The 12662-nt window shown below is 40.5% G+C and overlaps 1 non-coding gene across 1 annotated transcript; it reads right to left on the bottom strand.

The window, feature by feature from the left end:
* Nucleotides 1-1208: 1208 nt before the first annotated feature.
* TRNAY-AUA (transfer RNA tyrosine (anticodon AUA)) lies at nt 1209-1281 on the bottom strand. Its single transcript has one exon. It is a non-coding gene; the product is annotated as a tRNA-Tyr (tRNA).
* Nucleotides 1282-12662: the final 11381 nt, after the last annotated feature.

Below are 12662 nucleotides of genomic sequence, written 5' to 3'. Positions count from 1 at the left end.
ATCGCAGTTCAACAGTACTTCACTTCTGGCTGCGTTTATTTGCTGCATGATCAGAACGAATGTAAGTATGTTATTCAATCACGCATAAACTCTGGGTTTATATATAAAATACATGTTGCGAATGCTACATTAAAATCTGTTTATGCTAATTCTCATTAGTCGAAACCGTATGTTCTGACAACTTGGTGTTTTCTATGAGAAATAGAAAGCCACCGGCGTAGCTCAGGTGGTAGCGCGTTTGCCTGCTGATTTGGAGTTGCGCTTGGACGTGGGTTCGATTCCCGCTTTGGCTGATTACTTAGTCGAGAGTTTTCCTGTACTTCTACCGACATGAGCCTGTACTTAAATGCCATCGACCTGGGCCGGGATCGAACCCGCAACCTCGAGCACAGAAGGCCAGCGCTATACCGACTACAGTACCCACGCCGACTGTATGTATGTGTTTATTACATTCTTTCGTCGTAACCAATTTCTAAACGGAATTAGTTTTTTCCCTTCTTCACGCCCCAAAATCAAAATTGTATGCACGCTTCTGCTACGAGTAGGGTTGTGAATTCTTCAAGCGGTCAGTCATGACTCTCGGTCGGTCGTTCTCAATGAAATGCAGAGCTCAGAGCTCAAAACGCTACTTCATGAACAATCAATGAATCATGAAACTTCTGCTATATTAATGAAATATGGTGTGCTTTTACCGAAGGAGGAAAAGCTTAGGCCATCTGTTTGCAGAGCACTGCAATTGCACTCACTTCATAGCATTGATTGAGTGACTGAAGTCGAAGTGAATTAGGTGACTGTCATCAACAGACATAGCATCTTGGGGACCGATGAGTTAAGTTAACTGCAACACGGAGTATACACTGAGGTTCGTTGCTAATGACAGACGATGGAGGTATACAGAAACATCAAGACTCAAGGAGCGTTGTTTATTGCTGAATGTGTGTTGATCTTGTAGTTCAGAACCAGACATTGTTCTTTCAGTTTTAATATTCCTTTTTCTTCGCCATGATGTACTACAGATGCCCTGTCTCTGCAGATACTGGCGGGTAGTTACAAACTATGTGTGATCAAACAGTTGTTCCTCCCTACATAGTCTGTTGTGTACATGTGCCGCTCTTGCAGTTATACACAATATTAAAGATTTTTTATTAATTTGTCCTACAGAATAATATCTGTAATATTGACAATTAATATTTGAGGAGAAAAATTCGCTCCGGCGCCGGGGATCGAACCCGGGTCCTTGGTTCTATGTACCAAGCGCTCTGACCACTGAGCTACACCGAATTCAATCCACAGCACCGGATCGAACCTTCCTCCTTCATTGTTTCCCTTTGTGGCCTGACTCCAAGTTAGGAATATGTGTTGACGTATATGTCCAAGTCAACTGCCATTATAGCAAGGGCGCACTCAGTTGAGTGACTTGTTTGGCTTGGATTCCGCAGTTAAGTGCACAGTAATCTGTACAGAAATATGCACTGCTAGCTATGAGAATATTAAATAATTTTTTTATTAATTTGTCTTACAGAATAATATCTGTAATGTTGAAAATTAATATTTGAGGAGAAAAATGCATTAATTTGTCCTACAGAATAAAATTAAATAGCATATTTCATGGTATTGAATTCACTAAGTATTCCGTAAAAACCCGGCTAATGATATTTAAACTGAACAGATTGTTCTTCGTGGACAACACATGAAAGACTGAGGTCTATTAGTTTCGTCACTCCCTTCCTTCTTCCAAGAGAAACGTAATAATTATACAGTGTTATAAATAAATCAGTAGGCATTCCACTCTCTTCTATGCCGGATCACGTAACGTAGACAGTTGCTGGGCGCTAAGCAACCAAGTGACTGTTGGAGCGATGTATTTCACATACTTGTAAAACTTGGGGTGGCCATTGGAACAAACATCAAAAAATGTGCTAGTATTTTTCAAACATTTTTAATGTACTGGGTTAACTTAACATTCCCTAAATTAATATTAAAATTATGTTAAATACAGTTATCTTTAACTTCAATTACATTTGAAATTATGTAGTTTGAAAGGCCAAATTTTAAGCTTTAAAATGAGCTATGAATTAAACTTGTACGATTTACAGATTCGGAGATACGTGTGTTTGTACAACATCGCAACCGGCCAATGTCTATAAATTTGACTGCGAATAGTTTTGTAAGAAGTTATGTTACATCAAAATTAACACCGCGAGGTTGCTTACTTTGATGTAGGATATGTATAAAACAAGTTTGAACTTTTTATAAAAATGTAGTGTTTTTTAAGTGTTCATTTCACGTAGAATGACTCAAATGTGGAATTCGAAGCAATATCGGTCGGAAAGTACTAGTTCAAAGAGTAACCTAACCTAAACTAACACATAAGAGTTATGAGTTGTACACGAGCCATGGAGTCGATGACAAGTGAGGAGGGGAAGCCTTTATTTGTGATCTATGGGTTCAGATTTAGACGTCACAAGGATCTACGGAACAATATTTCGCGTTGGGCATGCTGCATGAAATCTTGTAAATGTTTAATAAAATTAAGTGTTAAAAATGAAATCATTGAAAATAATCAAGAAAACAACCAGATCAAGTGTTAATCAACAGTATGGGCAGGATTTGCAGCAACAATGAGAACCACTAATGGCTGCGAGTCATTTCATTCGAAACTTAATAGTCAAAATAGTCAATTTTATACTGTTCACCCAAACATTTGTCATTTTATAGAAGTTTTGAAAGAAATACAAACTTAAAATTACGTAGCCTACTGAGAGAGCTCTACCATTAAAAAAGGCAAGGAGGGAGAAAGAAGCTTTTATTCGTAAAAGCATGATTGATTTGCAGGAAGGTCATATAAAAAGAATGCATTTCATCCGGAATCTGCCATTTAGGTTTCAAGCAATACGATTTTAATTTTTTGGTGAAAATTCAACTCATGAATTTTAATAGATTTTATGGTGAAAATGCCACAAACAACATTTTTAACCTACCTGTTACGTGTAAATTGGTGATATTACTGCCAGTCCTAAGTTTGTAAAATGGGAATGGACGCAACTGACGGATGACCCAAAAATACAGGGACGCAACTGACGTATAAAATTGACCGCGGGCCGCAATCGCCTGTCCCCGGGGCCAAGATGAGGAAACTATCCTATTAAAACAAGCAGTAAGTTTCATTTTTTCTGCAACAGCAGTTCGTGGCGAATCCAGTGCATGCAATGACTCATGCAGCGGCTTGTTACGACGCGCGATGCGGAGATTATTATTATTATTATTATTATTATTATTATTATTATTATTATTATTATTATTATTATAAAGACTTTTGGGGAGATGGAGACGTATGTGGGAAGATAATATTAAAATAGAATTGAGGGAGGTGGGATATGATGGTATAGACTGGATTAATCTTGCTCAGGATAGGGGCCAATGGCGGGCTTATATGAGGGTGGTAATGGACCTCCGGGTTTCTTAAAAACCATTTGTAAGTAAGTATTATTATTATTATTATTATTATTATTATTATTATTATTATCATCGTCATCATTTTAAGTACGGTACATAATTTAGTAAATTATTGTTTATTTTCTGCATATTTCAATACTTGTATAACATAAAGTCTCCTTTCTCTCGAAATTCACGAGGTTTCTTCAATCATAATATTTCTACAGCCGTCATATTGATACGATTTGTTTTGGTTTTTATTTCACATACCGTATTCTACTATATTATAACAACCCATGATCATTTTATTTCAATGAATGTCAAGTAACAAGCAAGACTTTGTTGGTGTTTTTGGCTTATGTTGAACACATTATAATTTGTTTTGGTTTGTTTTGTTATCATAATTATAATTTTCAAGCAACTTTTATTGGGTTTGTCTATGAAGAACTTCAAATCCAATAGCCATTCTTTCTTAACAAACATCACGTGTTATTGAGTTATTGATTTAATTGATCGATATTTAGACTGTATTTTGTAAATATGTTTGCTAATAGCGTTCTGCTCCACAATCATTGTGGACTTGGACTTGGTGACCAGGATTCCACAGCATATGCGGAGTCCCGGCCACCAAGTCACTCAAATGAGTGCGCTCCTTGTTGACTTAATATATGTGTCAACATATATGTCGAACAGGGAGTAGTCGGCGTCGGTAGCGTAGTCGGTACAGCGCTGGCCTTCCATGCTCGAGGTTGCGGGATCGATCCCGGCAGGTCGATGGCATTTAAGTGTGTTTAAATGCGACAGGCTAATGTCAGTAGGTTTACTGGCATGTAAAAGAACTCCTGCGGGACAAAATTCCTGCACGTCGGCGACGCTGATTTAATCTCTGCATTGGCGAACGTCGTTAAATAAACCATAATTTAATTTTTTAACCTGGAGTAAGGCCACAGAGGAAAATACCAAAGGAGAAAGATACGATCCGGTGCTGTGGGGAAGCCTCGGCGTAATTCAGTGGTTCAGACCCGAGGATCCGGTGCCGAAGCGAATTAAATTTAGCTGAAATATGATACATCCTTTGTCTGTTTTCTTCTGCTACTGCAGTTATATGCGGCACACACAGGAAGCATATTTTTTTGTCGTTTTTTTTTCCGACTGTCATCTCTTTATGAAACACATAGAAAGCAGACGAAGTTACACATCGGAGAGCGCTTATTGAATGGCTACTGTATTTCGTCGAGGCACCACTCAGAGCGCTTGTACAACCAACCTGGCCACTCTATAGATTCTTTTCTAGCTCGTTTCAAGCGACCTAAAGCCTGGTTCAGACGGTGCTTGTTTTCTTACGTGTTTCCTTGCTGGTTAGCAAGCTGGGTGCCGTGGTGGATACGATGCCGGTTGGTGTTCTCACGGAGCTGGCTCTTTTCACAGTTGAAATTGGAAAATCATCTGCTGTTTCATCTGGTGCCAACAGTCATGGTCAAAAAGAAACTGAACCGTTTGTGGAAAACAACTAAAGTCCTACATTAACAATAGTAAAATGTCGTAAGCCATAAGTGAAAAACAGCCAATGTCCGATATTTAATTGCTGTTTTTTAGAAACTAAAGAATATAGAAAAAAACAGGTTTAGCTGGAAAACAACGAACAATGCGACATGGTTTCAGTGGTGATACTATATCATCATCTTTGGTTTCAGCCTGCAAACCAACACGAAAAACAGCAAGGAACCTACCCTCGAAATCCAGCAAGCTAGCCATCAAAGGAGCCACCAGAGCGCATTACTTCCAGCAAGTGAGCACGCACCTTGGAATCCATCACAGAAACACGCACCGTCTGATCCGGGCTTAACTCACCCTGCCTTGGGTAGACTCAGCGAGAGTGTGGAGTTTTTTACTTCTCTGCGATTAGAGTATATTAAATAAAATGGACCAATGATCCTGAAACACACATTAGTTCAATGATTCCTGACTTTTGACTTCGCTGGTTTATAATTATTGTCGGATATTTGATTGTGTGGTGTTCTCTGTTTTATTATTTTATGATTAAACCATTGTTACTTTACTTTACTTTTAACGGAGCTCCACTTTCAGCGGTTGCCTTGGATACCTTCTTTCAATCTATCCCGATCATCCCAGGAACCATCTTCAAGTCCTCTGGCTCGTACGCCCTCAACAACTTCACGTAAACCAAGAGCGTCTTTCGAAGCATTTCAAAAGATCAGCCGTTTTTTCTTGGATGTCAAGTTTTTCCATTATGGAGTCGTTTCATACCTTTTGAAGGCGAGATTTAATGTGGGTTTTCTTTCTTGTCCAAGCTTCTCTCCTAAATCTTAAGATACTCTCCAAAATTAAGTTAAGTATAAAGTTTTTGGTTTCTTGTCTGATGTCACGGCTCGATAGCGCTCCCTTTAGTTGTTTAATAGCTATGCCTGTTTTGTGTTATGCGGCTTTCGATCTCTCTCTCTCTTTCTCTCTCTCTCTCTCTCTCTCTCACACATGTTCACGATTACTGAAGGATGGACCCTAGGTATTTGAATTGATCTATTGTTAACCATTGTTTTGGACCTAATAAATGTTAATGTTTGTGGTAAAAAACGAATCAGCTTTTTGGTAAAAACGAATGTGTGCATAGTTAATGTGACAACGTTTTTAGCCTGTGTTTGTAATTATGTCAGTTTAATTTTTGTTTTTAAAACTTTACTGAAGTTGTTTGGTACATTTTGTATGTATCATTTTTTGGATAAATTGACTCGCAGCATTGAATATAAACAAAATTAATTCAGTAAGTTTATTAAGGAGGAATCACTGCATACAGACAGATGGCATGGCCGAAACTATATACGTTTTCGGTATTGGTGAAGCTGAAAATGCCCATTGCTGACTAAATAATTATCTTCAACTCTATTTTTTAAGCGTTGCAATACTTATGTCTGTCCTTCGGATAGTGAGAAAGTAATCACTAATCATGTTCTGTTGCTTTAGACCTCAGCACAGTGTTGATGACTGCCCGAGTAGGGAAGCTGATGTCCAAGAAGTACATCCAGATGACGTTGTCATCCCTGAGTGACTACCTGCTGAACTGCAGCCACAATCGACCTCTGTACGTGATCCCCGACAAGACTAGGGTGCTGCAGCACGTAAGTTATTCTTCTGATATGTGGAACAGGATCGCAGTCTCCTTTCCAATCATGTCGGGTTCTGGGTCTTCCAACCAATCGCTTCCCTCCAAAGTGTCATCCCTCTTCCATTCTAACGATGTGTCCAGCCCATTGTAATCTCCTGATGCGTATATAAGCTGACAATGCCACATTATCATACAAGGTATATAATTCATGGTTGTACCTTATTCTCCAGATTGCATTTGAACACAGCGGACCAAACACTTTCCTCAGGATTCTGGGTTTCAATACACTTAGGGCCATATTCACAGACATTTTTAGCGCGGGCTTCCGGTGGATGATCAGCGAACTAACTTTTTTCCTATTCATAAACCAGTGTTAGCGATATGATATGATATGATATGATATGATATGATATGATATGATATATAATATACGATATGATATGATATGATATATAATATACGATATGATATGATATGATATGATATGATATATGATATGATATGAATCCTGTACAAGTAATCAGTCTATAGCCGGGGCTAGTTTAGTACGCACGTAGTGCGGGCTAGCGAAATGTCTATGCATAGCACCCTTGATGTTTAATAGTGTAGTATCGTCAACCGTACGCCAATCCCCAACCTGGAGGACCAGGTAATTTGCAATCGAGGTTTTCTTCCCCTAGCCTTTGGAAAAACAACTTTGTGTATTGCAAGGCAGCAGTAACTGGTTTTGGTCTGTCCCGGGTATTTTATTTTCTGGGTGAGCTTTCCCCTATCTGCTACCTGGGGAGTCACCCGATGGGAGACCAGCAACTCCACACGGATAAATTCCATACAATATTTCATACAAATCTGATAAATAGGAGAGAAGTTATTAATTCTGTCTAAATGCACCCGCTATAAAGGGCTAGTTTACTTGTGCAAACGTAATCAGAGTTTGTACACAACAAATATGTGCCACCTGCAAGGACTATATACAGTCCGTTAGAATCCAGAGAAGTTATTAATTTTGTCCAACTACTAGATTTGCGTTCTGATCTACGTCACGTGAATAATGTTGCAGGCCTAAAAGATTCGCACAGTGATTAAAAGCTTCCTTATTCCATGATTCTTTTCTGCCGTTAAGCCAAACGTGAAACAGTTGCCGCCGCGTTACCATATGCATTGCAACTGAAAAAAAAAAAAAAGAAAAAAAGTTACTGATAAATGCGCAAGAACGCACAAACTTTAAAACAAGGATTCAATACTCTAAATCAGTGGTCGTCAGCACTCGCTGAAATGTGCAAAGGGTACGCGGTGCCGTCCCGTGTGCACCTCGTGCAGCAGGGAGAGCTAGAGAGCATACCTGCTAGCAGCTACGAGTGCACCATGGTACCTTACTGAACAGTAGTTAGTGGGGTTTAAAAAGGACGCGTCAGCTATTATGGCTATATGCGCCCTTACCTTTCTGAACAGTAGTTAGTTAGTGGGGTTTAAAAAGGGCGCGTCAGCTATTATGGCTATATGCGCCCTTACCTTTCTGAACAGCAGTTAGTGGGGTTTAAATAGGGCGCGTCAGCTATTATGGCTATATGCGCCCTTACCTTTCTGAACAGTAGTAAAGTTAGTAGGGTTTAAAAAGGACGCGTCAGCTATTATGGCTATATGCGCCCTTACCTTTCTGAACAGTAGTTAGTGAGGTTTAAAAAGGGCGCGTCAGCTATTATGGCTATATGCGCCTTTACCTATTTAAACAGTAGTTAGTGGGGTTTAAAAAGGGCGCATCAACTATTATGGCTATATGCGCCCTTACCTTTCTGAACAGTAGTTAGTGGGGTTTAAAAAGGGCGCGTCATCTATTATGCCTATATGCGCCCTTACCTTTCTGAACAGTAGTAAAGTTAGTGGGATTTAAAAAGGGCGCGTCAGCTATTATGGCTATATGCGCCCTTACCTTTCTGAACAGTAGTTAGTTAGTGGGGTTTAAAAAGGGCGCGTCAGCTATTATGGCTATATGCGCCCTTACCTTTCTGAACAGTAGTTAGTGGGGTTTAAAAAGGGCGCGTCAGCTATTATGGCTATATGCGCCTTTACCTTTCTGAACAGTAGTTAGTGGGGTTTAAAAAGGGCACATCAACTATTATGGCTATATGCGCCCTTACCATTCTGAAGAGTAGTTAGTGGAGTTTAAAAAGGGCGCGTCAGCTATTATGGCCATATGCGCCTTTACCTTTTTAAACAGTAGTTAGTGGGGTTTAAAAAGGGCGCATCAACTATTATGGCTATATGCGCCTTTACCTTTCTGAACAGTAGTTAGTTAGTGGGGTTTAAAAAGGGCGCGTCAGCTATTGTGGCTATATATGCGCCTTTACCTTTCTGAACAGTAGTTAGTGGGGTTTAAAAAGAACGCGTCAGCTATTATGGCTATATGCGCCCTTACCTTTCTGAACAGTAGTTATTGGGGTTTAAAAAGGGCGCGTCAGCTGTTATGGCTAAATGCGCCCTTACCTTTCTGAACAGTAGTAAAGTTAGTGGGGTTTAAAAAGGGCGCGTCAGCTATTATGGCTATATGCGCCCTTACCTTTCTGAACAGTAGTTAGTGGGGTTTAAAAAGGGCGCGTCAGCTATTATGGCTATATGCGCCTTTACCTTTCTGAACAGTAGTTAGTGGGGTTTAAAAAGGGCACATCAACTATTATGGCTATATGTGCCCTTACCTTTCTGAAGAGTAGTTAGTGGAGTTTAAAAAGGGCGCGTCAGCTATTATGGCTATATGCGCCCTTACCTTTCTGAACAGTAGTTAGTTAGTGGGGTTTAAAAAGGTCGCGTCAGCTATTATGGCTATATGCGCCCTTACCTTTCCGAACAGTAGTTAGTAGGGTATAAAAAGGACGCGTCAGCTATTATCGCTATATGCGCCCTTACATTTCTGAACAGTAGTAAAGTTAGTAGGGTTTAAAAAGGACGCGTCAGCTATTATGGCTATATGCGCCCTTAACCTTTCTGAACAGTAGTTAGTGGGATTTAAAAAGGACGCGTCAGCTATTATGGCTATATGCGCCCTTACCTTTCTGAACAGTAGTTAGTGGGGTTTAAAAAGGGCGCGTCAGCTATTGTGGCTATATGAGCCCTTACCTTTCTGAACAGTAGTAAAGTTAGTGGGGTTTAAAAAGGGCGCTTCAGCTATTATGGCTATATGCGCCCTTACCTTTCTGAACAGTAGTAAAGTTAGTAGGGTTTAAAAAGGACGCGTCAGCTATTATGGCTATATGCGCCCTTAACCTTACTGAACAGTAGTTAGTTAGTGGGATTTAAAAAGGACGCGGCAGCTATTATGGCTATATGCGCCCTTACCTTTCTGAACAGTAGTTAGTGGGGTTTAAAAAGGGCGCGTCAGCTATTGTGGCTATATGCTCCCTTACCTTTCTGAACAGTAGTTAGTTAGTGGGGTTTAAAAAGGACGCGTCAGCTATTATGGCTATATGCGAGCTTACTTTTCTGAACAGTAGTTAGTGGGGTTTAAAAAGGGCGCTTCAGGTATTATGGCTATATGCGCCCTTACCTTTCTGAACAGTAGTAAAGTTAGTAGGGTTTAAAAAGGGCGCGTCAGCTATTATGGCTATATGCGCCCTTAACTTTCTGAACAGTAGTTAGTTAGTGGGGTTTAAAAAGGGCGCGTCAGGTATTACGGCTATATGCGCCCTTACCTTTCTGAACAGTAGTTAGTGGGGTTTAATAAGGACTCGTCAGCTATTATGGCTATATGCGCCCTTACCCTTCTGAACAGTAGTTAGTTAGTGGGGTTTAAAAAGGTCGCGTCAGCTATTATGGCTATATGCGCCTTTACCTTTCTAAACAGTAGTTATTGGAGTTTAAAAAGGGCGCGTCAGCTATTATGGCTATCTGCGCCCTTACCTTTCTAAACAGTAGTTAATTAGTGGGGTTTAAAAAGGGCGCGTCAGCTATTATGGCTATATGCGCCTTTACCTTTCTAAACAGTAGTTATTGGAGTTTAAAAAGGGCGCGTCAGCTATTATGGCTATATGCGCCCTTACCTTTCTGAACAGTAGTTAGTTAGTGGGGTTTAAAAAGGGCGCATCAACTATTATGGCTAAATGCGCCCTTACCTTTCTGAACAGTAGTTAGTGGGGTTTAAAAAGGACGCGTCAGCTATTATGGCTATATGCGCCCTTACCTTTCTGAACAGTAGTTATTGGAGTTTAAAAAGGGCGCGTCAGCTATTATGGCTATCTGCGCCCTTACCTTTCTAAACAGTAGTTAATTAGTGGGGTTTAAAAAGGGCGCGTCAGCTATTATGGCTATATGCGCCTTTACCTTTCTGAACAGTAGTTAGTGGGGTTTAAAAAGGACGCGTCAGCTATTATTGCTATATGCGCCCTTACCTTTCTGAACAGTAGTTATTGGGGTTTGAAAAGGGCGCGTCAGCTGTTATGGCTATATGCGCCCTTACCTTTCTGAACAGTAGTAAAGTTAGTGGGGTTTAAAAAGTGCGCGTCAGCTATTATGGCTATATGCGCCCTTACCTTTCTGAACAGTAGTTATTGGGGTTTAAAAAGGGCGTGTCAGCTATTATGGCTATATGCGCCCTTATCTTTCTGAACAGTAGTAGAGTTAGTGGGGTTTAAAAAGGGCGCGTCAGCTATTATGGCTATATGCGCCCTTACCTTTCTGAACAGTAGTTAGTGGGGTTTAAAAAGGACGAGTCAGCTATTATGGCTATATACGCCCTTACCTTTCTGAACAGTAGTTAGTTAGTGGGGTTTAAAAAGGGCGCGTCAGCTATTGTTGCTATATGCGCCCTTACCTTTCTGAACAGTAGTTATTGGGGTTTAAAAAGGGCGCGTCAGCTGTTATGGCTATATGCGCCCTTACCTTTCTGAACAGTAGTAAAGTTAGTGGGGTTTAAAAAGGGCGCGTCAGCTGTTATGGTTATATGCGCCCTTACCTTTCTGAACAGCTTCATGTCTCACAACATAATACATCACTAGCAATTGGCTCTTTTTCACCCACATAGTAAGCCTCTCTACGATTGAACAGAAGCGAGAAGTGTTAGGAAAAACTCATTGTTTATACCCTTTTAAAATAGCCTGTTGCTGTTAAAATAGTAAAAGCTATTCCTCACAACATTCTCCAAATGTTAAAGAACATGAATTCATATTCATCTATACCTAACTAAACAATCGAAATTTGATTTTGTCCACCTAGATTGGGAAAATCGCACACTGCGACGTGACTACGACTTTGTTGGAGAAAAGTGTCGCATCGCATGTATAACGGAAGCAGTGACATGAGAAAATATTAGATGGCAGTGTGTTCATTGTTATTTTAGCACCTAGCGGAGCCTTCTTGAACTTTGTTTTAGACTAATGTGACATTAGTGTTTATAATATAATTATTCTTACAGAATGCCACTTCGGGTGCCATTTGGCTCAAGTTTCTGGAGACACAGTCCATTGATGAATTCGTCTCGCAGATGGATATCCCATTCGATTGCGAGTTCCTTATAGCCCAACCACTCAGTGACGATGGCTATAGTCTGATCGAAGTGTTTCGAGTTCATCCGTCACTTCCTTTACAAATGCATCGCTTCGGGAATTGGAACCTTCAGTCAGGGCTGAGGAAGCCTGGGATCGGTTTCTATGAGCGGAGGAGCAGTCTTCGTGGGGCAACCATAAGGACAGCAGTGTACAAGGTACTAATCATCATTAGCATCGTTGAGGGAATTGGAACCTTCAGTCAGGGCTGAGGAAGCCTGGGATCGGCTTCTATGAGCGGAGGAGCAGTCTTCGTGGGGCAACCATAAGGACAGCAGTGTACAAGGTACTAATCATCATTAGCATCGTTGAGGTTTTGAGCTATGTTGTGAGGACTAACTCTCCGGTGACCTCCAACCTAACTCGTAGTAAGTCCGGGTTCGTGTCCCGGTGAGGCCTGGAATTTTCATTGAATTATTTGTAGCGGACAAAGTCACAGTTGGGACTATTATCGGGATTTTATTTCCCCATGTTAGGTAGTAACACAATAATTCTGACTGATCTCCATTCCATAGTATTCTCCGAACAGAGGGGGCTGGGCCGTGGACGGATGGGATTACCTACTCGAAATATGA

The sequence above is a fragment of the Periplaneta americana genome, chromosome 16 (genome assembly GCF_040183065.1).
Source record: "Periplaneta americana isolate PAMFEO1 chromosome 16, P.americana_PAMFEO1_priV1, whole genome shotgun sequence".
Classification (NCBI taxonomy): Eukaryota; Metazoa; Arthropoda; class Insecta; order Blattodea; family Blattidae; genus Periplaneta; species Periplaneta americana.
Note: the sequence above shows the minus strand (reverse complement) of the source record. Positions and strands in the feature narration are given on the sequence as shown.